Source organism: Cebus imitator, unplaced genomic scaffold (genome assembly GCF_001604975.1).
Source record: "Cebus imitator isolate Cc_AM_T3 unplaced genomic scaffold, Cebus_imitator-1.0 Scaffold732, whole genome shotgun sequence".
Taxonomy (NCBI): Eukaryota; Metazoa; Chordata; class Mammalia; order Primates; family Cebidae; genus Cebus; species Cebus imitator.
Genome location: NW_016108047.1, coordinates 132,163 through 159,746, shown reverse-complemented (window position 1 = coordinate 159,746; position 27,584 = coordinate 132,163). Strand labels below are relative to the sequence as shown.

At 40.1% G+C, this 27,584-nt stretch overlaps 1 protein-coding gene across 14 annotated transcripts in view; it reads right to left on the bottom strand.

Annotated features, from left to right (window-relative positions):
* Positions 1–23,195, bottom strand: part of ZMYND11 (zinc finger MYND-type containing 11) — a 124,426-nt gene extending 101,231 nt beyond the window's left edge. For 4 of the 14 annotated variants that reach the window (XM_017519263.2, XM_017519275.2, XM_017519259.2 and 1 more), the window contains exon 1: positions 22,805–23,138. The gene's annotated coding sequence lies outside the window, so the exon portion shown is untranslated. Of the gene's footprint in view, positions 1–22,139; positions 22,269–22,395 lie in introns of those variants that run through there. The other 10 variants (XM_017519260.2, XM_037735148.1, XM_017519261.2 and 7 more) reach the window with 7 other exon arrangements.
* Positions 23,196–27,584: the final 4,389 nt, after the last annotated feature.

Genomic DNA, 27,584 nt, shown 5'->3' with positions numbered 1-27,584 from the left:
GTAAGTCTAAAGCTGATATAGTGATTCCTCTGACGGACCAAATTAACTCCAGATGTGGTAGAAACGGTAAGAGACCTAGAATTTGAAGTCGAGCCTGAAGATGTAACTGAATTGCTATAATTTCATGATAAAACTTTAATGAATGAGGAGTTGCTTCTTATGAATAAGCAAGTAGTTTCTTGAGATGGAACCTAATCCTGATGAAGATGTTGTGAACACTGCCGAAATGACAACAAAGGTTTCAGAACTCCATAAACTTAGTTGATAAAGCAGTAGCAGAGTTGGAGGGGACTGACTCAAATTTTGAAAATAGTTCCACTGTGGGTAAAATGGTATCAAACAGCATTACAAACGACAGAGAACTCTTTCATGAAAAGAAGAACCAATAGATGTGGCAAACTTCATTGCTGTCCTTATTTTAAGGAACTGCCACAGACATCCCAACCTCCAGCAGCCACCACCCTAATCAGTTGGCAGCCATCAACATCAAGGCAAGACCCTTCACTGAAGGCTCAGATGATTGTTAGCCTTTTTAGCAATAAAGTATTTTTTAATCAAGGTCTGCACACTGTCTTGTTAGATAGAGTGTTGTTGCACACTGAACAGACTATAGTATAGTGTAAACATAAGTTTTATCTACATTGAGAAGCCAAAAAATTTGTATGACTCACTTTGTTGTGGTGGTCTGGAACCAAACTTACAATATAGCCAAGGTATGCCTGTATACCTATTAGCTTCAAAGCTATCATCTTACTTAATGGGGAAATATTAGAAGATTCTGTGCTAAAATAAGCAAACAGTTAAGGATCCTCACTGTATCCATTCTTATGTAATACTGCATTGGGGGTATTTACCAATGCAATTACATAAGAAGGCAATCAGAGGAATCAAAACTGGAAAAAAAAGGAGGTAAAACTTCTATTCGCATATGGCACCGATGATATGACTATATATACAGAAAACTCAAAAGAATGAAGAATACAATCAAGTCAGAAAATCAAAATCAAGTATTAGATGAAAATATGAGTAAATTCCTTTAAAACCAGAGTAGAAACAAACAGGTAAACGTAAAACCTAAAAAGCAAAATTAAACCCTTTGCACATCTCAAATATATCATAAACAAAGTAAAAATATAAATGACAAATGGAATAGGTTAAAGTGTAAGAAATATTTGCAACTTATAAATTCAGAGCTAATATCCCTTACACATAAAGAACCTCTAAAATTTCAGAATAAGCCCCAAAATCGAAGAGAAAAAAAAAATGGGCAAAATATATAGACAAGCAGAAAACACAGAAAGTAATACAAAGGCCTATAAATTTATGGAAAGATGCTTAATTTATCTTATTATTAAAGTAATTTTTAGATTACATTTAATATATCATTTCTACATATTAGACTAGCAAAACTCTAAAAGCCTGGCAGTGTACTCTGCCATATAGACTGCAGGGAAATAGGCATTCTCATACACTACTGGTGGGAACATAAAATTTCACAATCTTTATAGAGGGAAATATGGCAATAATCACCAAAATTACATATACATTTACTCTTTGACCCACCAATCTCATTGGCAAAAATCACAAAATGAGGTATACATAAAGTCATTTATCATAGCCCTATCTGTAATAGTAAATCAATAAGGAACTGGTTGAATACAGTATGGGGCATCCATATAGTGACGTACAATCAGCTAATACGGGAAAAAAAAAAAAAAAAAAAAAAAAAAAAGAGGGATCATGTTAAAATGCAACCAAAGAAAAAAGTGGACTTCATCAACATTAAAAACTTTTTTGTTTCAAAGAACACCATCAAGAAAGTGAAAAGTCAACCACAGAATGTAAAAAAACCTCTGTAAATCTGCAAAACATATATCTGATAAAGAAGTTCTATTCAGAATATATAAAAATTCTTCCAACAATAAAAATACAAATAACCCAGTTAAAACATGGACAAAGTATTTGGACAGATATTTGTCCAAAAAAGATACACAAATGGCCAGTAAGTACATAAAAACTTACTTAACATGAATCCAAATTTATGGTTCTCACATTATCTGAAGGTTGGAGACCTAGTTATTTTGTTTTTACTTAATAAGGGCCTTTAAGCTAAAGTATATAATAAGCATGCAGCATATTTATTCTAAGAAGTTAATCACATGAACAGAGGAAAAAGGATCTACCATCCATAAGTTTTAGTTATGTGTTTTGTGTAAGTAAAACACGAATGCGCAGTTAAGGTTTGATTTATCCTAATTTAAAAATACATTCCATAAATTTTCCAACTAAATGTGATTTCTCTAAGCATTAAAAATTTCTTAAGATGTGATTGCAACTGTAACATGTATTTGAAATGCCCAGATCTGCTTAAACAGAATATAAACAAGTTTCTAAATCCCCAGGGTCATCATATGCAACAATACAAAAAAAATCAACTCAGTTGCACAAGGGCTGCTTTTCTCTACAGCAGGTTCTCTCAACCCTGAAGCTATTTGAGGCCAATGGTTCTTGGCTGTGGGGCCATACTGTGCATCATCAGATGTTCAGTAGCATCCCTGGCCACTACCTACTTGATACCTACAGTATCCTCCAAGGTATGACAATCAAAATTGTCTCCAGACAAAGCCAAATAGCCCCTGCAGGGCAAAGCCCATGAGACTTGAAAAATCCCTGCTATAAATTAAATGGTCATGCTTTTGCACTCATGTGCTTGAAATTTGTCGTTCTCTAGCTCCTCCCTAAATGTTTGCCAGTCAATGGCCAGTAACTGTATGTAGGTTTCTCAAAGGATTCCCTTGTCCGTTTATAACTGTTTTAAGTCTGCTGTACACCAAAATGTCAATACACCGCCATGATGACAGCCAGTCTCCCAAAGAGGACCTCTTTGGTTATGGTAAAAGAGGGTGGAAGTTCCCCTCTGAATAAAGGCATGAGTTTTTCCAATTATAAATATTATGGCTATTAGTTAATTTTTAGATTTTTGATCTTGTTTTAATCTTGGCCAAAACCAAAAGCACAAAAATCATATCATGTCTAAATTTGCTATTTAAAAACTTACTAGCGAAGCCAAATATCATTTCAAGCACATTTTTTTCTGTGTGTTAGAGAAGTATCACTTGTGTTCTCACTGAATCGTTTGCCATTTTCTTAACGATTCTTCAAAATTCCTTTGTTTCTCATTGTTGTTGCTGTTTTGGTAAAGATGGGGTCTCACTATACTGCCCAAGCTGGTCTCAAAAGCCTGGCCTCAAGAGATCCTCCTGCTTTGGTCTCCCAAAGTGCTTGAATTACAAGTGTGAGCCACCACACCCAGCCAAAAATTCTTTATAGGCCGGGCGTGGTGGCTCAAGCCTGTAATCCCAGCACTTTGGGAGGCCGAGGCGGGTGGATCACGAGGTCAAGAGATCGAGACCAACCTGGTCAACATGGTGAAACCCCGTCTCTACTAAAAATACAAAAAATTAGCTGGGCATGGTGGCGCGTGCCTGTAATCCCAGCTACTCAGGAGGCTGAGGCAGGAGAATTGCCTGAACCCAGGAGGAGGAGGTTGCGGTGAGCCGAGATCGCGCCATTGCACTCCAGCCTGGGTAACAAGAGCGAAACTCTGTCTCAAAAAAAAAAAAAAAAAAAAAAAAAAAAAAAAAAAAAAAAAAAAAAAAAAAAAAAAAAAAAAAAAAAAAAAAAAAAAAAAAAAAAAAAAAAAAAAAAATTCTTTATATACCATAGGAATATTATCCTTTGAGTTATCATCTATATTGCCAATACAGTTCTAGTTCCCTTCTTTGTTAACAAAAGGGTTTTTCATTTTAAATTTCTATATAGTCAAATTTGTCCATCTTTTCCTTTAAGATTTTTGCATACACTTTTCTCAACTTAAGTTTTAAAACTACATATCCAAAAAGTACCTTTTCAGCATAAAAATCTCAATTTCTTTTTAACCATATGAGATGCTTTCTGACAAAAAATAAAAAATCCAAAGCCTAACAATGATTCTTCTTTTAAGGCCATATATACCAAGAACATATTATATATTAAGCCACTACTACCTAGGTTAGAAAGAGATAAAATTATATGGGAAAAAATGTCCAACTGATAGAATACAAAATATGGTCTTATCACCCTGAACACGCCTGATCTCATCTGATCTTGGAAGCTAAGTAGGATTAGGCATGGTTAGTACTTGGGAGACAAAATAAGAGAAATTTTCTTATATTTCATTTGCAGCCATGAAATGTCAGTACAGAATTGATTTTTTAATAAAGAATTAGAAGATGTGAAAATTATAAAAATCTTGATACAGAGCTGTTGCTATTTTATCCACATCAATTCTCATTATTTGCAGATTATGTATTTGCAAATGTTCCTACTTGCTAAAATTATTTGTAATCCTAAAATCAATCCTTATGATGTTCTCACATCATATGACTGCACACATGCACAGAGCAGCTGAAAATTGAGTCACTCAGCATGCGCACTCCCAGCTGGGGCCCCCGCGACGATGTTCTGCCTTGTTTCAGTACTCAGACTGTGATAACAGGCATCCTTCTTGAGATCTGATGCCAGGTGTTTCCCTTTCTTGTGTTTTTCGTTGTGATTTTGTTGTTTACAGTGGCCCCCAAGTGTAATGCTTAAGTGCTGTCTAGTGTTCCTAAGGGCAAGAAGGCTGTGATGTGCCTTACAGAGACACTGTAACACTGTATATGTGTTAGATGAGCTTTTGTTCAGGTATGAATGATAGTGCTGCTGCCCATGAGTTCAATGTCAATGATTCAACAATATGATACATCCGGAAAAAGGAAGAGAAAATGCACTAATCTGTATATGAAGCCATTTCAAAAGTGCTACAGTAACAACTATAGCATGTGATGAAGTCATATAAAAAACAGAAAAGTAGCTAACTTTCTGGATTCATGGGATGACAATCAATCAAAGAGTAAGTGTAGTCAACACCAATGTTGGGAAGATGAAAGTCAAAGAAATTCTTGGTCTCTTTTACACAGGGTAAGGAAAATGTTAAACCCTTCTTGGCTAGTGCTGGCTGCCTCACGTTCAAAAGGTGATATGGCATGAACATGTTAAACTTGAAGGCAAGGCAGGTTCTGCAGATCAGGAGGCTGCAAAAGAAATTTCTTAATATTTGCTAAAGCAAATATTTTCACAGCAATGGGTTATGTGGAAGAGACTGGCTTGTTTTACAATGAGATTGGCAAATGAACCCATCTAATACAAATGGCACTTTGGTTTACAAAATGTTGTGACCACAGGCTCTCAGGAACCAAACTCTGTATTTCTCCTAAGGCAATAGGTCAGCACTCACTGATTCAGTGCATAACTATGGTGAACAATGAGAATCAACTCTAAGTATAATAAAGTATGTAATCTTTCCTTTTTAAATGTTTTGAATGGCCATTTCTATAGCATACAATAAACATTCTGTATATGTTATTGCTATAAATAGAATGTATGCCAATAAAAGAGGTAGATTTTTAAAAAAAGGAAAAATGTGGTATTTCTAGTTAGAGACAGCCAACTTTGAGTAACTAACAGCATGGGAGATCAGGGATTATTGTGATCCTGTCATCTGCTATAATATTTCCTAACAAGTTAGTTAAAATGACATAATCACTGTCTATTAGGAACTCAAAAATTGAAGAAACAGGATATGTAAGCATTTTTATTAATATTCATTTTTAATTAGCTATTCACTTATTATATAGCAATCATACTTGTCTGTGCTAAATTAACCAGAATGTTTCATTTCTCCAATTTTTTGAGATTTGTCATATAGATCGTATAATAGTAAACTTCATATCTGACAAAAATAGCAAATAACAATGTTCTACTTCAAAACTGGTAGAATGTCAATTACTTAGAGAACATATCAGTACATTAATAACATGACTAACGATATTCAAGGGCAGAAAGACAAGAGGAAATTTCAATCTGTTCCAATACAAACAAGCTTACACCAAAAGTTACACACCTTGCTTAATGAAGGAATGATTGTAAAAGGTAGGATAACACACTAGTTTATATTTTATATACATTGTAATAGTAGCGTAATACTACAGACAACAATAGCATAATACCACAGACAATTCGGGTGATACCTCAACCTGTACTGACTCTCTTTTATCTTAATAGATTTATCTTTGAAAGTAGCATGTTTTAATTAATTAATGAAGTTAGACCAAAGAAAAGGTTTGCAACTGAACTTTTCCATTATTTAGATTCTGATTACATGGGAATTACTATAATTTTTTAAACCATTAATTATTTGCCATTCCATGCAAAAGAGACTATACCATAAGGAAGGAAAAAATCTTCTCTGTATACATATTACTATAATGAATGAACAACAGGAAAAAGAACTAAGAAATTATACGGCCACTTTCTAGATCAAACCTAGCAAAGACATGCGAGGGAAAAACAGCTCCTGGCACTCACTCTAATGCCACGTGGCACCAGAATCACAACACACTTCAGGCTGATGTCCAACTTTTGAGCAATAGAATTCTGGTTTGGAGAATACACATTTGTCTTATTTTTGATACCATCTTATATATAAAATATTTCATTAAATGTGAAATAAAATTGGAAATTTCACAATTACTTTACACATTGTGAAATGTCAGGCAACAGTAGACATGGCCAACAGTGGACACTGACAATGTGTGTCAATAAATCTGGTACTTTCTATAGCTAAATAACCAAATACTTCTGTTATGGCAATATAATAGCTCTTTCTAAAGTACTGAGGTTTTTTTTTTTTCTTTCTTTTTTTTTTTTGGTAGTACTGAGTTTTAATTTGGTTAAAATATGTTTCTTGTAATCTTGAAGAGGGGTGTCAATTAGGTTTGGTGTCATTTCACATTTCTAATAAATTTGTAATGACTGCCTAGTGTACTGGGTGGAGAAGGATTCTGAGGTCCAGGAGTAAAAACAGGTTTGGGGATTAAGGGAGGAGAGTCGGTCTCCAGGAAACTAAAACATATATACAATTATTAATTGTGACTTCTGAAGGTATATTTTCCAGAATAATCCCATCTCATCAGCAGTAAAAATGGTCACAGCCTGAGGCACAGATTCTCTAAAACTTGCTAGGATGGTACTGGCCAGCTCACATCCATCCCTAACACTTTTGGGCTACCTTTGCGTGAATCCTGGCAAACTATTTCCTTCACTTATTATTCCATTTCACAAACTTTTTCCCCTTGCTATTTTTGAAGATGGAGTGAGCAAAGTAACTAGCGGCCACTCTATCTGAGGAGCAGGGTTCCATCAAAAAGGAAGAGAAAGAAGTGTAGCACTTCCTTAGGTTCTGTTTTAGCACTCCCACAATAGAATAATTGCCCTTCTCCTAAGTGATACAATGTCTATTTAAAGTGTGAGACTTGATAAAGTATAAAATTAGTTCCCATTTACACTGAAACATATCCAGAATTTAATATGCAAATATTTTTAATGACAACAGTAAATGTATTAAGTAATTATTTACTATTGTGGTGTTCTTTCAAAAGTAAACTATATTTTAAAATAATGGCCAGGCGCGCTGGCTCACGCCTGTAATCTCAACACTTTGGGAGGCGGAGGTGGGTGGATCACCTGAGGTCAGGAGTTAAGAGATCAGCCTGACCAACATGGAGAGATCCCATCTCTACTAAAAACACAAAATTAGCTGGGCATGGTGGTACACACCTGTAATACCAGCTACTCAGGAGGCAGAGGCAGGAGAATCGCTTGAACCCAGGAGGTGGAGGTTGTGGTAAGCCAAGATTGTACCTGGGCAACAAGAGCAAACTCCATCTTAAAAAATAACAATAATAACCCGTGTTCTGCCTCACAGCAATTCCCAGGCCACAGTGCAGGGACGGAGATCCAAAGGGAGCCTGTAGTCTCACTGAGCTGAGGAGAATGAGATCCTAGACTGGAGTGGCCAAGTTTCGGTTCAATCTTTCTTCTCCAAAAATTTGTATTTTCCAAAGTCAATTACTTTGTATGAATCAGACTTCAGATCCTCTTCCCTTCCTATCATGTACAATGTTTAGGATAACCATCTAACATTTTCCACTCTGTTAAGTCCAAATTTCATAAAATTTTCCTCTTTAAAATGCAATTCTAAGAGCAACAATTAAGAATATAATTCTTGACTGTATCTGGTAATCTAAAACTGACAAAATTATGTACATTTAAGAAAATTTGACTTAGCATACTTTAAAAACAGACTAACTTTGTGAGTTATCACCTGAGGTCTATATGGAAGACAGTAAGGACACTGATGCCAGTGGAAAACCAATGGTGGACAAGGCTGTGCTGTGCTGTCAGAAGAGCCCTGATGAGGCCATGGTGAGTGCCCTGTCAGCAACAAGCCCAGGGAGCCTTACCTGGTCTCTCCCTAAAATTCCACTCGCCATGAAGCTTGACTTTTGTGGAATCGGTGAAGAATTAGGAACACTATATTAAAGAGAAATTAAAGAAACCTACGGAAATTATCAGGCACTACCTAGGTCCTGGGATACATGTGAGGCCTCAAAACGCTAGTGTGAGTAACACAATTACTAAGGTGTGAATGCAGATATTGGACAGTAGGAGTTGGAGCCACAGTGAGTCTTACACCTCAAGGACTTCTTCCCAGAGCAAAGGAAGACATACTCTTCTGATACTCAGTTTAAAGACTCAAATCTACTTCTGTAGATGGCCAAACCTGTAGAACCATCTGTACATGGAAATAATACTCCCAACCTGGAGGAATATCAATAATCACCAGGTGTGATTTCTGAAATCCAGACAGACACCAGGGATAAAGAGAAGGCTAGCCAGAGAGCTAGGCAGAGCCTGAAAAACCTTCTCAGGTGGTCTCACTATTGACTGAAGGCATAATTCCAAGACCGTTGATCTGATTGCCCCAGGGAAAGACATTCAAGTTTTTCTGATGCCTACGAGGATTAGGAGACATCCTGGAGAGCTGAATACAGGTCAGGCAGGAACACTGTGTTGCTGCTTTTTGGTCAAATTACTGGAATGCCCAGACATTCAAACTGGATGGCAGCCCATATCCTGACTATAATGTATCTCAAGATATAATGTGTACTTACCTGTATTATAGCTATATCTGAGACCATCAGGGAATAACAACCAATGATACCCTTTGATATCCATCTTCCCTGGCAATACAGTAGCATGTTTGAGGAATCTGAAAAGATTTAAGGCTTTCATCGAGGATGCGTTTTCAGGTTATTTTAATTATCCTCTTTTTAAGGAAACTTCACGGATCTGCTTCTTGAAAGAGAATTTCTGAGGACTGGGGCTAAAAATCCCAGGGTACAACATTTTATACAAGCTATTTCAAAAACAAGTGTTTTAAAAGGTGCATATACCTCTGCCCACTTCAAAAAATAAAAATTTTAAACTTGAAAAGCTAAAATAAAACTGTTTAACTTTTAAAAATTAGAGCCCAGGCTGGGCACGGTGGCTCATGCCTGTAATCCCAACACTTTGGGAGGCTGAGGCAGGTGGATCATGAGGTCAAGAGACAGAGACCATCCTGGCCAACATGGTGAAACCCTGTCTCTATTAAAAAAAATACAAAAATTAGCTGGGTGTGGTGGTGCATGCCTGTAGTCCCAGCTACTCAGGAGGCTGAGGCAGGAGAACTGCTTGAACCCAGGAGGCAGAGACTGCAGTGAGCCAAGATTGTGCCACTGCACTCCAGCCTGGCGCCTGGCAACAGAACAAGACTCTGTCTCAAAAAAAAAAAAAAAAAAAATTAGAGCCCAATAGGAGAAACACACCTCAAAATATGAAAAGACATTTATGACAAACCCATAGTCATCACCATACTGAATGGGGAGAAGTTCAAAGCATTCCCCTTAATAACTGGAAGACATGGATAACTACTTTTACTTCTACTCAACACAGTACTGGAAATCATAGCCAGAGTAATCAGACAAGAAAGAGAAATAAAGGTCATCCAAATTGGAAAAGAGAAAAACTATCTGTTTGCCAATGATATGCTCATATACCTAGAAACACTAAACACTCTTCCAAAAGACTCCTAGATTTGATAAATGAATTCAGTAAAGTTTCAGGCTACAAAATCAGTGTACACAAATCAGTAGCACTGCTATACACCAACAACCACCAAGCTGAGTGTATTGGTTTGTTCTCACACTACTAATAAGGACACACCTGAGACTGGATAATTTTTAGAGAAAAAGAAGTTTAATGAACTCACAGTTCCACATGGCTGAGGAGATCTCACAATCATGGCAGAAGGTGAACGAGAAAAAAAGGTGTGTCTTACATGGAGGCAGGCAAGAGAACCTGTGCAGGAGAGCTGCTCTTCATGAAACCATCAGATCTCATGAGACTTATCCACCATGATGAGAACAGCATGGGAAAAACCTACCACCATGATTCAATTACCTCCCACAACACATGGGGATTATGGGAGCTACAATTCAAGATGAGATTTGGGTGGGGACATGGTCAAACCATATCACTAAGAATCAAGTCAAATCAAGAATTCATTTACAACAGCTGGAAAAACAAAACAACAACAACAAAACTCTAGGACTATACTTAACAGAGGAAGTGAAAGATATCTACAAGAACTACAAAACACTGCTGAAAGAAACCAAAGGTAACACAAGCAAATGGAAATACATCCCATGTTCATGGATTGGAAAAATCAGTATCTGAAAATAACTATGCTGCCCAAGGCAATCTACAGAGTCAATGCAATTTCTACCAAAATACCAACATCATTTTTATAGAAATAGAAAAAAATTCCTGAAATTCATATGGAACCAAAAGAAAGCTCAGATAGCCAAAGCAATCCTATGTAAAAAAGAACTAATCTGGAGGCATCAGATTACCTGTCTTTATATTACAAGGCTGTAGTAACCCAAACAGCATGGTACTGATATAAAAGTAGATACACAGAACAATGGAAAAGAATAGAGAACCTAGAAATAAAGCCAAATTCTTCCAACCAACTGATTTTTGACAAAGCATACAAAAACAAAATTGGGGAAAGGAGACACTATTCAATAAATGGTATTGGGAAAACTGGAAAGTCACACGTAGAAGAATGAAACTGGATCCCCATCTCTCACCCTATACAAAAATCAAGACGGTTTAAAGACTTAAATCTAAAACCAAAACCCGTAAAAATTCTGGAAGAAACCATAAGAAAAACTCTTCTGGACAGTGGCCTAGACAAAGAATTTATGACTAAGACTCCAAAAACAAATGCCACAAAAACAAAAATAAATAAGAATTAAACTAAAAAGCTTTTGTACAGCAAAGAAAATAATCATCAGCATAAACGACCCACAGAATGGGAGAAAATATCTGGAAACTATGCATCTGACCAAGGACTAGTATCCAGAATCTATAAGGAACTCAAATCAGCAAGAAAAAAAAATATTCCCATCAAAAAGTGGACAAAATGACATGAATAGACACTTCTCAAAGAAAAATATACAAATAACCAACAAACACATAAGAAAATGCTAAATATGACTAAACATCAGGGAAATGCAAATTAAAACCACAGTGAGTTACCACCTTATCCCCACCAGAATGGTGATTATTAGAAAGTCAAAAACAATAGGTATTGGCATGGATGTGGGGAAAAGAGAGTGCTTATGGGAATGTATACAAATGTAAATTAGTACAACCTCTATGGAAAACAGCACAGACATTCCTTAAAGTGCTAGAAGTAGATCTACCATTTGCTCCAGCAATCCCACTGCTGGGTATCTACCCACAGGAAAAGAAGTCACTACATCAAGAAGAAACCTGCATGTGTATGGTTATTGTGGCACAATTCACAATTGCAAAGATATAGAACCAACCTAAGTGTCCATCAACCAAAAAAAAAAAAAAAAAAAAAAAAAAGTGACACACACACACACACACACACACACACGGAATACTCTCAGCCATAAAAAAAATAATGTATTTTGTGGAAACTGGGATGAAGCTATCAGCCATTATTCTAAATGAAATAACTCAGGAATGGAAAGTCAAATACTGTATGCTCTCACCTGTAAGTGGAAATTAAGCTATGGGTACACAAAAGCATACACAGGAGTATCATGGACATTGAAGACCCAGAATAAGAAAGAGGGGAAAAGAGTAAGATTTTTAAAATCTCTTTAATATTTAATATTTTTAAAACATTGGGCACAATGGACACTATTCAGGTGATAGGTACACTAAAATCTCAGATTTTACCAGTATACAATTTATCCATGTAATCAAAAACCATGTGTACCCCAAAGCTAATGAAATACGTATGCATATATATAATAGTACAAATAAAAAATTAGAGCCCAGACACAACTCCTGAGATTCTGATTTAATGCTTTTGTTAAGGAAATAAAAGGAATTCAGATGCTCAGCCAGCCATAACTGAGAACTACTATGCTAAAACACTCCTGGTTCCTAATGTGAGTTGTGTAACACTGTCATCTAAAATTCTAAATAGTTTATTTTAAAAAAATAGGCTGGGCAAGGTGGCTCACCTCTGTAATCCCAGCACTTTCGGCAGCCAAGATAGGCAAAACACTTGAGCCTAGGAGTTCGAGATGATCCTGGGCAACATGGCAAAATCCTCCCCTCTATCAAAAAATACAAAAGTTAGCCAGGTGTGGTGGCATGCACCTATAGTCCCAGCTACTGAAGAAGCTGAGGTAGGAGGATTGCTTGACCTCAGGAGATCAAGGCTGCAGTGAGCCACGATGGTGCTACTGAACTCCAGCCTGAGCAACAGAGCGAGACTCTGTTTTTAAAAATTAAATAAATAAATGAGGTACAAATACTATTGTATTTGTACCTCATTTATTTATTTTAACAATAGTAAATTCTTCCTCAGCATGAGCAGAGAAAAAGCCTAACTTTAAATTGGACTGCTGGCTGTTCAGCTTTTAATTCATTTAAAAATAACTGAGACTAAAACTATTTTTATCTGGATAGTCCTAAAAATATTTAAAAATTAACTCTCAAATGATTCAAATGACAGTTTCTATTTTCTTTTTTTGAGGCAGGGCCTTGGCTCTGTTGCCCAGGCTGGAGTGCAGTGGCATTATCTCCGCTTACTGCAACTTGTGCTTCCTGGGCTCAACTGATCTGCACATCTGAGCCTCCCAAAGTGCTGTGATTACAGGCATGAGCCACTGTCTCAAATGGCAGTTTCTTACCTGAAACAATCCAACATGAACACTGATCACAAATGAAAGGCTTCTTAAAATTGGAATTGTAGGCCGGGCACAGTGGCTCACACTTATAATCCCAGCACTCTGAGAGGCCGAAGAGGACAGATCACAAGGTTAGGAGTTCGAGGCCAGACTGGCCAACATGGTGAAACCCCGTCTCTACTAAAAAAATACAAAAGTTAGGTGTGCATGGTGGCTCGTGCCTGCAATCCTAGCTATGTGGGAGGCTGAGGTAGGAGATTTGCGTGAACCGGGACCTGGAAGGTGGAGTTTGTAGTGAGCCAAGATGGTGCCACTGCACTCCAGCCTAGGTAACAGAGTGAGACTCCATCTCAAAAAAAAAAAAAAAGAAATTATAATTGTAGAACATATATATGCAGACTGGTAAAATAAGTATTGTGAAATAAAAGATCTCTGGTACTTTAATATTAAATTTGATATTTCTAAACATATAAGAAAAATGCTAAACTATAAGTACATTCAAAAAAATACTGTAGACTTAACATCCTCTATAATTTAAAAAGACAACATCTCTAAGGGTAAATAACTTCCTCCCAAAACCTATTAAATTTGACATCAATGAAAAGCCCAAATAAATTTTTCTCATTTTTTTGTATTGCAAAAACTGGGCAGGGAAAGTAGGTATATTTTATATTGAGGAAGGACTCCATGTCAAAATTCAATCAAAAATAAGGACCTGCTCTCTAAAACAGCATTTCTCAGACATTCTTTCGAGATAGAAACACAAGCAAGAAGCAGATAAATCAAGAATCTACAAGAAGAGAAACTAAAAAATATACTATCTTTCAAAAACTGAGAACTTCCCCCATGCTTAGCCCTCAATTATCTCATTGCAGTATCACTGCTGATGAGTGTCAGGATGATCTCAATCTGTGGGTGCAATCACTCACTTGATTATTTCTCTCTTTACCATATGCTTCTCACAAAATGGTATCATTTTATTTTAGACGCCAGTACACACCCAGTGGAATGCTAAAACCTTAGCATTTAATACAGCTTTCAAGAAATTAGGTATCTGAATCCAAACTGAACTTATCTGTAAGATTCCTCAAGACAATGACTTCCCTCTCTAAGACAGCAAGAACACTTTAGTGTTGGAGATAATTCCAAATATTTTAAAACAATTTTCTCCATTACATATTAAAATAAAGACTGTAGGTTCCCCGCCCTAGTGCTCCTGCTCCTGAATCACGTTATCTGCCTAATGTGAGCTACCATAGCCATAGTGACAGCAAGAAAATGAACCAATTATCCATGCTCATTCTCAGATTACTAGCTGTCATTACCAGTGAGTTGGCATTAACCAGAACTTCATACAAGGAAACTCTGGGCAATCAAAACATTCTATTACTCCTGTCTTCCTATCGCCTGCTTTTATAAGCAGGGTGGGCACAGTTTTATACTTTGTTAATATTATGTACTTTTGCAGACTTATAAAAGTGCATTGGGAAAGGAAAGGTATAACACTATAAAGATCTAAGAAGTTGATGGGTTTTAGGGAGACAGAGTCACATGGCAGATTACAGATGTGGTAGTTATATACTTGAATTCAGACCAATTTGATTATGTATCTATGACCTTGGGCACCAGTAATTTAACCCTTCTGAGTCTATTCCCTTATTATAAATTGTCACAATGACACATCCTTCATGATGCTTTTGTGAGGACTAAATGGGATATGTAAATTTCCTAGCATGGTAGGCGCTCAAAAAGTGGCACCTTTAAAACAACAGGCCAGGCAAGGTGGCTCACGCCTGCAATCCTAGCATTTTGGGAGGCCGTCAGGTGGTTCACTTGAGCTCAGGAGTTTAGGACCAGCCTGGGCAACATGGTGAAACCCCATTACTACAAAAAAATTAGCCAGGCATGGTAGCACACACCTGTAGCTCTAGCTACTGGAACTGCTGAGGTGAGAGGACTGCTTCAGCCCAGGAAGCAGAGGCCGCAGTGACCAGAGTTTTCACTATTGCACTCCTGACAGAATGAGACCCTGTCTAAAAACAAAACAAAACACAAACAACACAAATGGTGTTGCCACAAACCACATTCATGATTAAACTCAGCTTCCTAAAAATTACTTGCAAAGTACTTGTAAAGCGACCTAATATGTACATCCAAATTAAAACGTATATGTCAGATTCTCTTGCTATAAACCATACTATCTTCCAATTTTTAAAAATAGTATTTTAATCCCAGTTATGAGAGCTAATATTATATGAGAAGCTCTCAAAAGAAATCCTTTAGATTTTGTAATATCTTTCCTGTTCACATGACAAATGTTTAAACTAGGAATGAAAATCCTTTGCTCTTAAACTATAGTTTAAATTTACTTAACATACATGCAGACCAAATAACAGAGAACAAAAAACTAAATATTTAAATTGGATCTATCTTTCATTTAAATGCTCCGGTAATATGTGGGGAACATAATATATGTTTGATATTTAATACAGCTCTACTTTTCAACAGAGTACTTTAAAGGTTACCAATTCATAATAAAGTTGCTTTTAAAAATACTCAGATTGTTAATATAGTAAAATCTCAAAGTTACAATCAGAATAAATTTTATATCATCAGTGCTAAGACTTTGCAAGTAATCTTAACTCAAATATGACGTATCTTAATTCATACACTGTCCCACAGGACTGGAGTGCAGTGGCTGATCATAGCTAACCATACATAGCATCAAACTCCTGGGCTCTAGCAGTCCTCTTGCCTTTCATTTTATTATGCGTGCTTCAGTAATTATGTTATTCTGAACTCTAAACTCTATAATGGTGAGAGCCCTCTCATCTTGCTCGCCTCAGCATCTAGCAAAGGTATGGCACATAGCACAGTTTCGATAAATAACAATGTATTAATAAATGAAGTCAAGATATTAAAATTGCATATATTCTACTTATATGAAAATACAATATTTTAGTTTGATCTTATGAAACAAACTATAAAGTAACTTGAACTATAAACGCATTGATTTAAAGCCAAACTAGTTTACCTACTATACTGAAATATTAAGTTTACAGAAAGATAAAAATATTATGTGCATAAGTTTTCAGCAAAACACATTTTCCAATTAATGTGTAAGCTAAGTGATCTGTAAATATATCCCTCTCACCTCTCAAAAACAAACAGATCAAAGAGTCTATATGATTCCTTTAAAACTCTGAAATAGCAGCACTCTATTACTTTTGTCATTTCTACATCTCCAGTTTTTCATAAAAGTGAGAAAACTTTTAGACATTTATGGAGCAAGCACTGTGGACATTTGCAGATGTCACCAACATTAAGTGAAATGTGCCACATAATGCAACTGTAACTTTACAATGACTTAACAGTGTGAACAATAACTGAAGTATGTGCAAGTAAGGTTATTTCTACTGCTATCTAATCAAACATATTTTAAAAGAATTTACCCAGTACTTTTATTATGAAAATATTTTCCGATATGCTAAATTCCCCTTAAAAGAAAGCTAAGCTAAAAATCAGGACATTTGTCTTGAATAGGAAAAATATACATGAAATAAAAGATTAAACATCTAATTGATTTAAATATCTATGTCTATTAATTTGCCAAATTTCTCTCCTAAGACATATAATGGATTGCACAAACACTAAAAAAAATTCAATTTTTAAATTTTACAGATTTCTTTGCATTTGCAAATAATTTTCATACTAAAGCTTGTATGGCATTTTCACGATACAAACAACTCTCCGGATTTTCTACTGGAAAAACAGAAACAGCACATACACATACACAATATTTCCTTAAGCAATAAATCATTTCTTCATATGTTTTTAAAACTGCAGCTAAGCCGTGATTATTCAAAAAGACTACTACATTATTTTGATTTGGATTCTTATCTCCCTCACATTATCTTCATTTCTAGCACTTACCGCTTATCCCAGAGATTCTCAAACTTTTACGTTATATAAATCACACTCTCTCTCAAAACATATCTCATCCACTTCTCGTGTGTGTGTGTGTGTGTGTGTGTGTGTGTGTGTGTGTGTGTGTCTGTGTCTGTGTCTGTCTGTCTGTCTGTCTCTGGGATGGGATGAGATGGGATGAACCTTCCATAATTAAAAGGAAGACTGCTATGCTTTTAAGATGACAACGTGTAGATGCACACGGTGGCTCACACCTGTAATCCCTGCACTTTGGGAGGGCAAGACAGGCAAATCACCTACAAGTTTGAGAGCCTTGCCAACACGGCAAAACCCCAACTCTACTAAAAATACAAAAATCAGCCAGGCGGGGTGGCTCCTGCCTGTAGTCCTAGCTACCTGGAAGGCTGAGGCATGAGAATCACTTGAACCCAGGAGGTAGAAGTTGTAGTGAGCTGAGATGGCGCCACTGCACTCCAGCCCAGGCAACAAAGCAAGAACCTATCTCCAAAAAAAAAAAAAAAAAAAAAATGTGTTTCGTTTTTTTAAGTAGGAGAGTATACATGTAAGTAACTCTGCATAGTGGCTGATATACAGTAGACAGGCAAAACATGAACTATTATAATCATGGTCCTCATTTATGTCACAAAATTGTGGCTACCAAATACTTCAAAAGTCGAGATTAACAAAGGACAAACCACTCATAACCTGAAGAACAACCTCCATGTCACTAATATCTGCACAAATCACTGTATCAAAGCAGATTTACACTTGTTCTGCAAACTTGATAATGTCACTGCAACTAACTGAAAGCTGGTATATGAGAGATATAGGTAGAAATTAAACTCAAATACGCTGAATTCCTAGTAGAAACGTTGGTGAGGGTTTAACAAAGATCAAATGAAGAGAAAACACCAGTTTTTCTTTATTCAGAAAGTCTACCTGCTTCAAGGAAATACAGAAAATTCAACTTGAAGCAGTTATGGACTGACGGACATGAAAAAAAGAAAAATACTAATGTAAAACACATATGGTTAAAATAAGAACTCTCACAGTGTATTTTAGTTATTTGTATTATCCAAATGAATAAAATTATTCATCAAATGAATAATGAAAATAAATGAATAATAATATCATTCATCAAAGTAATAATACACCAGGCACAGTGGCTCATGCCTGTGGTCCCAGCACTTTGAGAGACCAAGGCAGGCAGATCATTTGAGGCTGGGAGTTCAAGACCAACCAGGCAAAACACAAAAATTAGCCAGGCATAGTGGGTGGGGGCCTGTAATCCCAGCTACTATGGAGAATGAGGTAGGAGAACCACTTGAACCCAGGAAGCAGAGACACAGTGAGCCAAGTTTGCACCACTGCACTCCAGTCTGGGTGACACAGTGAGACTGTCTCAAGGGAAAAAAAAAAAGGGAAACAAAATTCAGTATTAAATCCAATTTAAAGTTTTCAAACAGTGAAAAGTTTTAACTATCATAAGGCTAAGTCTATTTTCTTTTTTTTTTTTTTCCCCAAATACAGCCTTTTTGCTTAAATGTAATGATGTTCTCCATGCAGAATTCAAATGAAGGACTAGGAAGTTAAGGAAAATCTGACACCAGAGGCTTAGGGCTTTAAGTAAGCAAGTTAGAGCAGCGTTTTGATACTTTTGTTGCAAGTATTAAAATTCTCAGATAGGTTGAAAATTCTCAGTGTCTCAATTAAGGTATGCCAAAGGGTATGAATGCCTCTATTATACACTACTGGAACAACCCTAAGGAGAAAAAACTCGGAGGGCTACAGAAAGAAAGTCCAGGCCGGGCGCGGTGGCTCAAGCCTGTAATCCCAGCACTTTGGGAGGCCGAGGCGGGTGGATCACGAGGTCAAGAGATCGAGACCATCCTGGTCAACACGGTGAAACCCCGTCTCTACTAAAAATACAAAAACATTAGCTGGGCATGGTGGCGCGTGCCTGTAATCCCAGCTACTCAGGAGGCTGAGGCAGGAGAATTGCCTGAACCCAGGAGGCGGAGGTTGCGGTGAGCCGAGATCGCGCCATTGCACTCCAGCCTGGGTAACAAGAGTGAAACTCCGTCTCAAAAAAAAAAAAAAAAAAAAAAAAAAAAAAAAAACAAAAAAAAAAAAAAAAAAAAAAAAAAAAAAAGAAAGATGAGAGTCCAAGCAAACGTATGTCATCCATTGAAACATGCATGACATCCATTCAAAACACCAACAGGGCCAGGTGCAGTGGCTCACACCTGTAATCCCAGCACTTTTGGGAGGCCGAGGCAGGTGGATCACTTCAGGCTAGGAGTTCGAGACCAGCCTGGCCCATTGTAAAATGGCCCCCTACTAAAAAATACAAAAAATTAACCAGGTGTGGTGAGGCACGCCTGTAGTCCCAGCTACTCGGGAGGCTGAAGCATGAGAATCACTTGAGCCTGGGAGGCAGAGGTTGCAGTAAGCTGAGATCGCGCCGATGCAATCCAGCCTGGGCAACAGAGCAAGACTCTGTCTCAAAAAATAAAAACAAAAAACACCAACAGAATGGTATGCTAGGAATATTCAGTATCAATGAAAGAACTAAATTTTAACATTTTAATTGATTTCGTAAAGCTGCAAGCTCATATATGTACATTTATTTAAACACCTCACAAATGGTAATTGCAAAAATAAATCGTCCAATTTAGAGACTGTAAAAGGAAGATTTGGTTTTCAAATGAGCAATATCTATGGGGGGAAGTACCATGTAAAATACAGAAATCCTTTAAGTCACAGAGGTAAGCAAGGCAAATATTTTGATTCAGTCATAATCACATCCCATATCCTCTAATCTTTGATTCTCTTGCCTGGTCATCTTAGAAAGATGAGTCAACCAAAAATAGCAACTATAATGTAACCTGTGCCAGCTAGTCAAAGACAAGGCAAATTAAATGCCTGTACAGAAATTCGTATTTTTGTCTCCTGCTTGTAAAAATTCAGACATTCAGGAAAATTACAAAGATGATCCTGCCTACCAGAAAGCACTCAAACTTTTCAACTTTCAAAGTACAACCAACACTATCTCCCTGATAATATCCAACCATTAATTAAAATCACGATCTAAAAAATCTGAAACCGTTGTGCACCCCATAATTACTAAGCTAAAATTACTATATTTCTCAGTTTAGAGGAAAACAAGTAAACATTTACTTTCTGCCTTTGGACAAACACATTAAATTTTTTTAAGAATGCTCTTGCCTCCATATGACTCAGCTTACTGTGGGATGCAGAACAGGGGCTCTAGACCTCCCTAAAAACCGAACCTGCACCACTCCCTCCTACCGGCAGGGCCCTGAATGGACCACCTGGGTACCTCCTCCAAGCTCACAAACATTCATGTCACTAGATCCTGGATATGACAGCAGATACTGTATACACAGTACATATGACACTTGGTACTGGGTACACACTGCATCTGACACTGGGTAGAGATATATGTGGCAAGGATAGTGCATGTCTGGTGCATATGACATTGGGTACTACCTACACACCATACATAAAACCAGGTAATGTTTTATATACGGTGTGTAGGTAGTCCATTGGGTACTATTGTATATGCCACCAGATACATATATACAAACTATAACACCAGGTACTGTATATACATATACACTGCATATGACACCAGATACTATATACCTAATATATGACATCGAACACTGCATACACACCACATATAGCGGCAGGGTACCCTGCACATACTGCACAGAATACTGGGTAATGCGAAAGGACTGTATATGACACTGGGTGCTGCATACAAAGTGTGACAAAGACTCTATGTACACACCATCTAAGACCCCGAGTACTGTGTGCACACACTATATGACAGCTGGTACTATAGACACAGCATCTATGACACCAGGTACTACAAACACACTATATATGACACAAGGTAGGGTCAATATATTTAATACTATCCACATCCTATATACACTTGTATATGACACGGAGTAGCGCATACACACCTCATAAGGCAGCAGGGTACGATGCACACACTGTGCACACCGGGGAGGTGTGCACAGCCTAGGTGAGGAAGATACACGTACACACCGTATACCTGGTACGACACCGGGTACTTCGTGCACGCTGCACATGACACAGTACACCACACGAGCCCGGGTGCCGGGTGCCCACCGCGTTAAACACCGCACAGCACACCGGGCCCTGGTGCACACAAATCAACGTACGACGGACACTCGGCACGGCGCACACACCGCCAGCTCCTCCTCCTCCCGGCTCGAGAGAAAAGCGCGAGCGAGACTCTAAAAGTCCGGGTCCCGGCGCCCCCAGGCAGCCCCTCATCCCAGCCACGTCCTCAGCAGCTTCTCCCCGGAGCTCCGGGTGGGAGGAGGCCGGCGGACCCCGCAGGACTGTCCCGGAGGTCCGCAGGGACCTGCTGAGGCGGCGGCCTCTCTGCCGGGGTCGCTCGCAGCCCCGGGGGACCGACGAATCTCCGCCCCGGGCCTCGGGCCAGCCCTGCCCGCCGCTCCCGGGCTAGCACACGGCGTGCCGCGCCGACGAGCGCTTCCTCTCCGCCCGCCACACGCCGGGGCCGCGTTCCCCGCCGGCCCCGACTGCGCACGGGCCCCGGAGGCCTGGCCGAAACAGGGGCCCGCGGCGCGGCGGGCGGTCCTCACGCGACTCCGCGGCTTCCCGGCCCGAGCAGGCCCCGCGCGGTCCTCAGGGGCCTCATCCCGGGGCCTTCCCTGCAGCCGCCCAAGGCGAGGGGGCGGCGGGCGGCAGCCTCTGCAGGCCCCGCCGCCGCCCTCGCAGGCCCCGCGGCCCGACCCGCCGCCCACAGAGCTCCCGGCAGCGCGGAGCCCTTCGTGAGCCGGCGGGCGGCCGTCAGCACCCGCGGCCGCCGCCGCCGCCCCAGAGGCCGCGGCCAGGCAGGCTCCACGACGCGGGCCGCGCCATCTCCGCGGGCGCCCCCACCCGCCCCGCCGCCCCGCCGCCCCGCCGCCGAGCTTTTCCCACCATTATGCTCCGGCTCCGCCACCGCCGCCGCTGCCGCGCCCGGCCCTCCCCTCCGGTGCCGCCTCCTTCCCGCCGCCCGGCGCCTCTCGGGCCTGAGCCGGCGACGGGCGCGGGGGGCGGGGGGGACGCTCAGGCCGCCTCCTCCTCCTCCCTGCCGGCCTCCTCCCTCCTCCCCGGCTCCCCCCGCCCGGACCCCGCCGCCGGCTCCGCGCGAAGGGCTCCGGGCTCAAGGGGCGCCATGTTTGCAATACTCCACCTCAGAGAACGCCGCGGTCGCGCCTGGGCCGGGAGGCGAGGCGGCCGGCGCGCAGCGCGCCGGGTAAGGGCCGGGAGGGCCCCGCCGCCAGCACTTACTCGCGCTTCCCCGCGGCGCCACGGGCCTGCGGGGCCGGAGCGGGCGGCGGGAAGTTGGGCGCCGCCGCCCGGGAAAGTTGGGTCCCCGCGAGGCCGCGGCAGCCGCTCACATGGCGATGCTGCGCCGGCCGCTCGGCCCCTCGGCCCCTCGGCCCTCCCGCCCGCGGAGTTTATTGTGTCGGGTCGAGGCGCCCAGCGGCCGGGCCGGGCCGCACGCGGGGACTCCAGCGGCGGGCGCCCGACTTGCGCGCGGCCGGCCCGGCTCGCGGCCGCCTCCCGCCCGGGGCCGGAGCCGTGCACGCGGCTCCTACCTTCCCCGCGTGCTGTCTTCGGCGCCTGTAACCGAAATTTGTTGGAGCACATGCCTGTCTCCACACATGCACTCCGTCTCCACACACACGTGAAGGCTACGTACGTGCAGGCGCGCTGGAGCCGGGAGCGGGCGCCGAGGCCGGGGCGCGAGGGGGCATTGTCAGGCGCCGACGCCGCTCAGCCGCGGGCGGACCTGCTGCCTGCCCGGGGCTCGCGGGGTCCGGAGCGGCGCAGCCTGGGAGGTGCGAGCGCTCCCCTTAACGACATGGCTCGGGCAGTCTGAACAGCCCTGGACTCCTGTCGCCGGGAGGAGTGGTAGGGACACGCTAAGCTCCGCGCGAACAGGACCACCCGTCGGCAGCCCTGCAGGAACCCTGCAGACCGGCGCGAGAAGTAGGTTATCTTCCGTGGCGAGTCATTCTAGAACCCTAATCAGAGACGATCCCTTGAAACTGGTTTCAAGGCTCGGGGATAAGCGTGCTTTGATAGTGTTCACCTGTTTTCCCTGTAGACCTTTCGCCACTGGGAGCCGGGAACACCTGTCAGCTAGAGGCCTCCTCTGAAATTCGGTGAGTAGAGGAGAGCAAGGTGTTTTCAGGGAGACTGCACTCACATAACTTTTAGTACAATATAGCGTTATAATTGTTCTGGTTTATTAATTAGTGTTGTTAATCTCTCATTGTGCCTCACTTATAAATTAAACGTTATTGTAGGCAGGTACGTATAGGAGAAAACGTAGTGTAAGTAAGGTTCAGCCCTGCCCAGGTTTCAGGTATCCGTTGAGCGTCTTGGCACGTGTCCGCACCTGAAAAATCATTAGGAAGAGACTGTTGTAGGAATTTTGGGGTTCTGATTGAATTCATCAATCTGCTTCTATAGCTGGGCTCTAAGACGGTTAGAATTTAGAAATGGATGGAACTTGAATAGGTCTATGATATACACCAGTCAAATAAACCCAATTTTTAAACCATTCACAGCCCTCATTCTGATACATCACAGAGCTTTTGGTTATCTCAAAGAACATCACAAAATAATATTAATTCATTTTAAGAATAAATATATATCATTAACAATTTAGTAGAAAGGTTAAAAAGTGTCAGAAGAAAAGCAAGCAATGCCTAGTTTGAATGTTACACCAGAAGTTCCAACAATGAAGAGCTTTCAGAGAATCACCTTTTAAAAAGTCTGTTACTTCATCTGTAGAGGACTGTGTGGTTCTGTATATTTTACAGAAGGCACTGGAGTAAGACAACATCATATCTTTAAAAGGAAGCTTACCTTTTAGGAAAGAAGTGGCTGTGTAACTCCACATTTTTCTCCAGTTATACTTTGTAGACATCATTTCAAATTTTATACCCAGATACAATCTCTCATTCAACCTAATGTAAGTTAGATGACTTATCTTGATTTTCCTGTTGGTTTTGCCTAGAATTTAACCCTTGGCTCTATTTTCCAAGTAAGATGGTATTTATCCAGTAAGATAAATACGAATATCCCTCCCCACATAAAACACAAAGGCCATGGATAATTTACAGAAGAAGTAGTATAAACAATTAATAAATACTGACAAATACTCAAATTCACTAGGAATAATACATTCAAACAACTTAACATTGCGTTTCTTCAAATGACAGAATTCTTTTCCAGTGATAATGCTACTGAGAGTTAGCAAAATGAACTCTTACACACTGCTGGCAGGAAATTGGATTGATATTAACTCTCTTGAAACGCATACCAAGAGGCCATTAAAACAGTTTGATTTTTATCTGATTTGCCCATCAGCTGAATGAATGAATATGTGTGTGTGGGTCTGGGGACCAATGGTTTGAGGTTGGGAGGAAGCCCAGAAGACCAAAGTAGTTATTTACATACAACCTAAGTCATACCCTGGGTTTATCTCCTAGATTTTTGAAAAGAGAGCAAGGAGGTAAGATGCAGATGAACAGCGCTTCATAGAAAAAAATTGTGACCAGAAAGTGTCATGTTGTGAGATGATTACTAATGTGAACTCATGAAGTAAACAGATCCATTTCAGTGAGGTTTTGGTGTTATGATTATGGGAACTCGGACACATAGCAATTTTTTTCTAATTTAAAGTAATAGTAACTGCATTTTTAATTTCTAATAATGGTTTTTCATCAACTACTTACCCTTATAAGGTAGGGTAAGTTGTACAGTCTTCCGACTGTACAACTAGAAATAAAAGGCAAACAAACTAGGAGAAGATATACATAAGAAATAAGAACTAGGGTACTAGTCTTTAGGCTGAGCACAGTGGCTCACACCTGTAATCCCAGCAATTTGGAAGGCCCAGATGGATGGATCACTTGAGATCTGGAGTTCGAGATGCCTGGCCAACATGATAAAACCCCGTTTCTACTAAAAAAACATACAAAAAGTAGCCAGGCATTGTGGCGCATGCCTGTAGTCACAGCTACTTTGGAGGCTGAGACATGAGAATCACTTGAACTCAGGAGACAGAGGTTGTATTGAGCCAGCCTGTGCAACAGAATGAGACTCCATCTCAGAAAAAAAAAAAAAAAAAAAGAACTAGAGTACTGCTCTTCAAATAAAAAAAGACATCACATCAGTAAGATAAATAGCAATATCTTTTCCCTAAGAAACAAACAAAGGCCATGGGTAATTTACAAAAGAAGAAATATAAAAATTAATTTACAAATTAATAAATACTGACAAATATTCAGAGTCACTAGTAATAAAATGATACACTAAAACAACATGACATTGTGGCCGGGCGCAGTGGCTCACGCCTGTAATCCCAGCACTCAGGGAGACTGACACAGGCAGATCACCTAAGGTCAGGAGTTCGAGACCAGCCTAGCCAACATGGTGAAACCCCATCTCTATTAAAAAATACAAAGCAAAATAGCCGAACATGGTGGCAGGCACCTGTAACCCCAGCTACTTGGGAGGCTGAGGCAGAAGAATCACTTGAACCCAGGAAGCAGAGGTTGCAGTGAGCTGAGATCACACCATTACACTCCAGCCTGAGCGACAAGAGCAAAACTCTCTCCAAAACAAAACAAAAACAAAAACAAACCATGAAATTGCTTTTCTTCAAATGACAGAATTCTTTTCTAGCCATAGTTCTATTGAGGGTTAGCAAAATGAACATTCTTATACATTGTTGGTAGGAAATTGGATTGATATTAACTCTGTTAAATACATACCAAGAGGCTTAAAAATATTTGTCTTTGACCCCATAACTCCACCTTTAAAAATCTATCTTGAAAATACCATTTGAAAGACAGGCAAAAATGTATGGACAAGAGTGTTCATGTTGCTTCTCTACTTAAAAACCCTTCCACAGTTTTGTATCACATTAGAATAAAATCCAAACCCTGCTCCTTAGCTCACAAGGGCCAGCATCGTATGGCCCCTGCCTGCCTCCTAACTTTAGTTTTATTCTTGCCTCACTGACGTTAGTTTCATCTCCAGACAGTACAAGATTTGTTACCTCACCTCCTAGAATTTTCCCAGTGCTAATCCTACTCAGTCTTCAGGAATCTGTTCAAATGCTACTTTTCCCAAAAGGACCTTCCTGAGCCCCCAATCTAAATTAGGCCTTCCTTGTATTCTTCTCTGTAACACAAGATAAATTGTAATTCTGTGTTTACTTAGTGTTCACAGACTAATAAGAGATCTCTTCTCCATGTCATGCCCAAGTACTCAATACATATTGTTAAATGAAAACGTGCCACAGGTGAAACTGGGTGGTCTCGTTTGAAAGCAAAGCACTGTCAAGATTTGGGTGTTTTATTTATAAAGAACATAATGTCAGGGGCTCTGTCACTCCAGCATTAGAACTACAAGTTAATTTGATCTTGCTATTTTTAGGTTAATAGCTCAGGGCTATGGGGTGGAAGGATCTTGTAATGCAGACATCCCAAGCTGGGAGAGGATCTGTGTCATCTTCTCTCTCCCCACATAAAACAGGAGAGTACCTATACTGACGGTAATATTTTTGAAGCATATGAAAACACTTTTTCCTTTGTACTTTTATGTACACAATGTTGCTAGTTGGTCCAAGGCATCCATCTATTGTGAAGGGCATTAGAATTGTCACAGCAAGACTGTCCCTCCAAAGTGAAGAAAATCAATATTCAGCTTCTGACACTTGATATAGGAAACTTTCATCTGCAGTGAGATAATAGGATCACAAGCATGGTTTTGTTGAGAGAAAATATGATTCTTTGTAATTTTTTTCCACTTTTAATATATTTAGAAGCAGGTCTGGCTTAGTAGACTACTGAATCTTACCACCCTCAGTAGGAGACTGGGGATGAGGTTATGGGAGAGAGAAACAGGTGTGTAATTGATTGCCCAGGGTTAGGCACTTATCTCATATATGCGAAACTCAGCTGTTGGGCACTCAGGGTAGGCACTCAGGAATAGTTGATGAAATAATGAAGGAGATACATCACAATGTTTTTTGTAATATCAGTAAAATTAAATAAAAATAAGATAAAAATCCAGCAATAGAAACTATTAATGAAAAAGGAATATAAAACTACATATGATTTTTATTTTGTTAAATATTATCAGGACGGCCGGGCGCGGTGGCTCAAGCCTGTAATCCCAGCACTGTGGGAGGCCGAGGCGGGTGGATCACGAGGTCAAGAGATCGAGACCATCCTGGTCAACATGGTGAAACTCCGTCTCTACTAAAAATACAAAAAATTAGCTGGGCATGGTGGCGTGTGCCTGTAATCCCAGCGACTCAGGAGGCTGGGGCAGGAGAATTGCCTGAACCCGGGA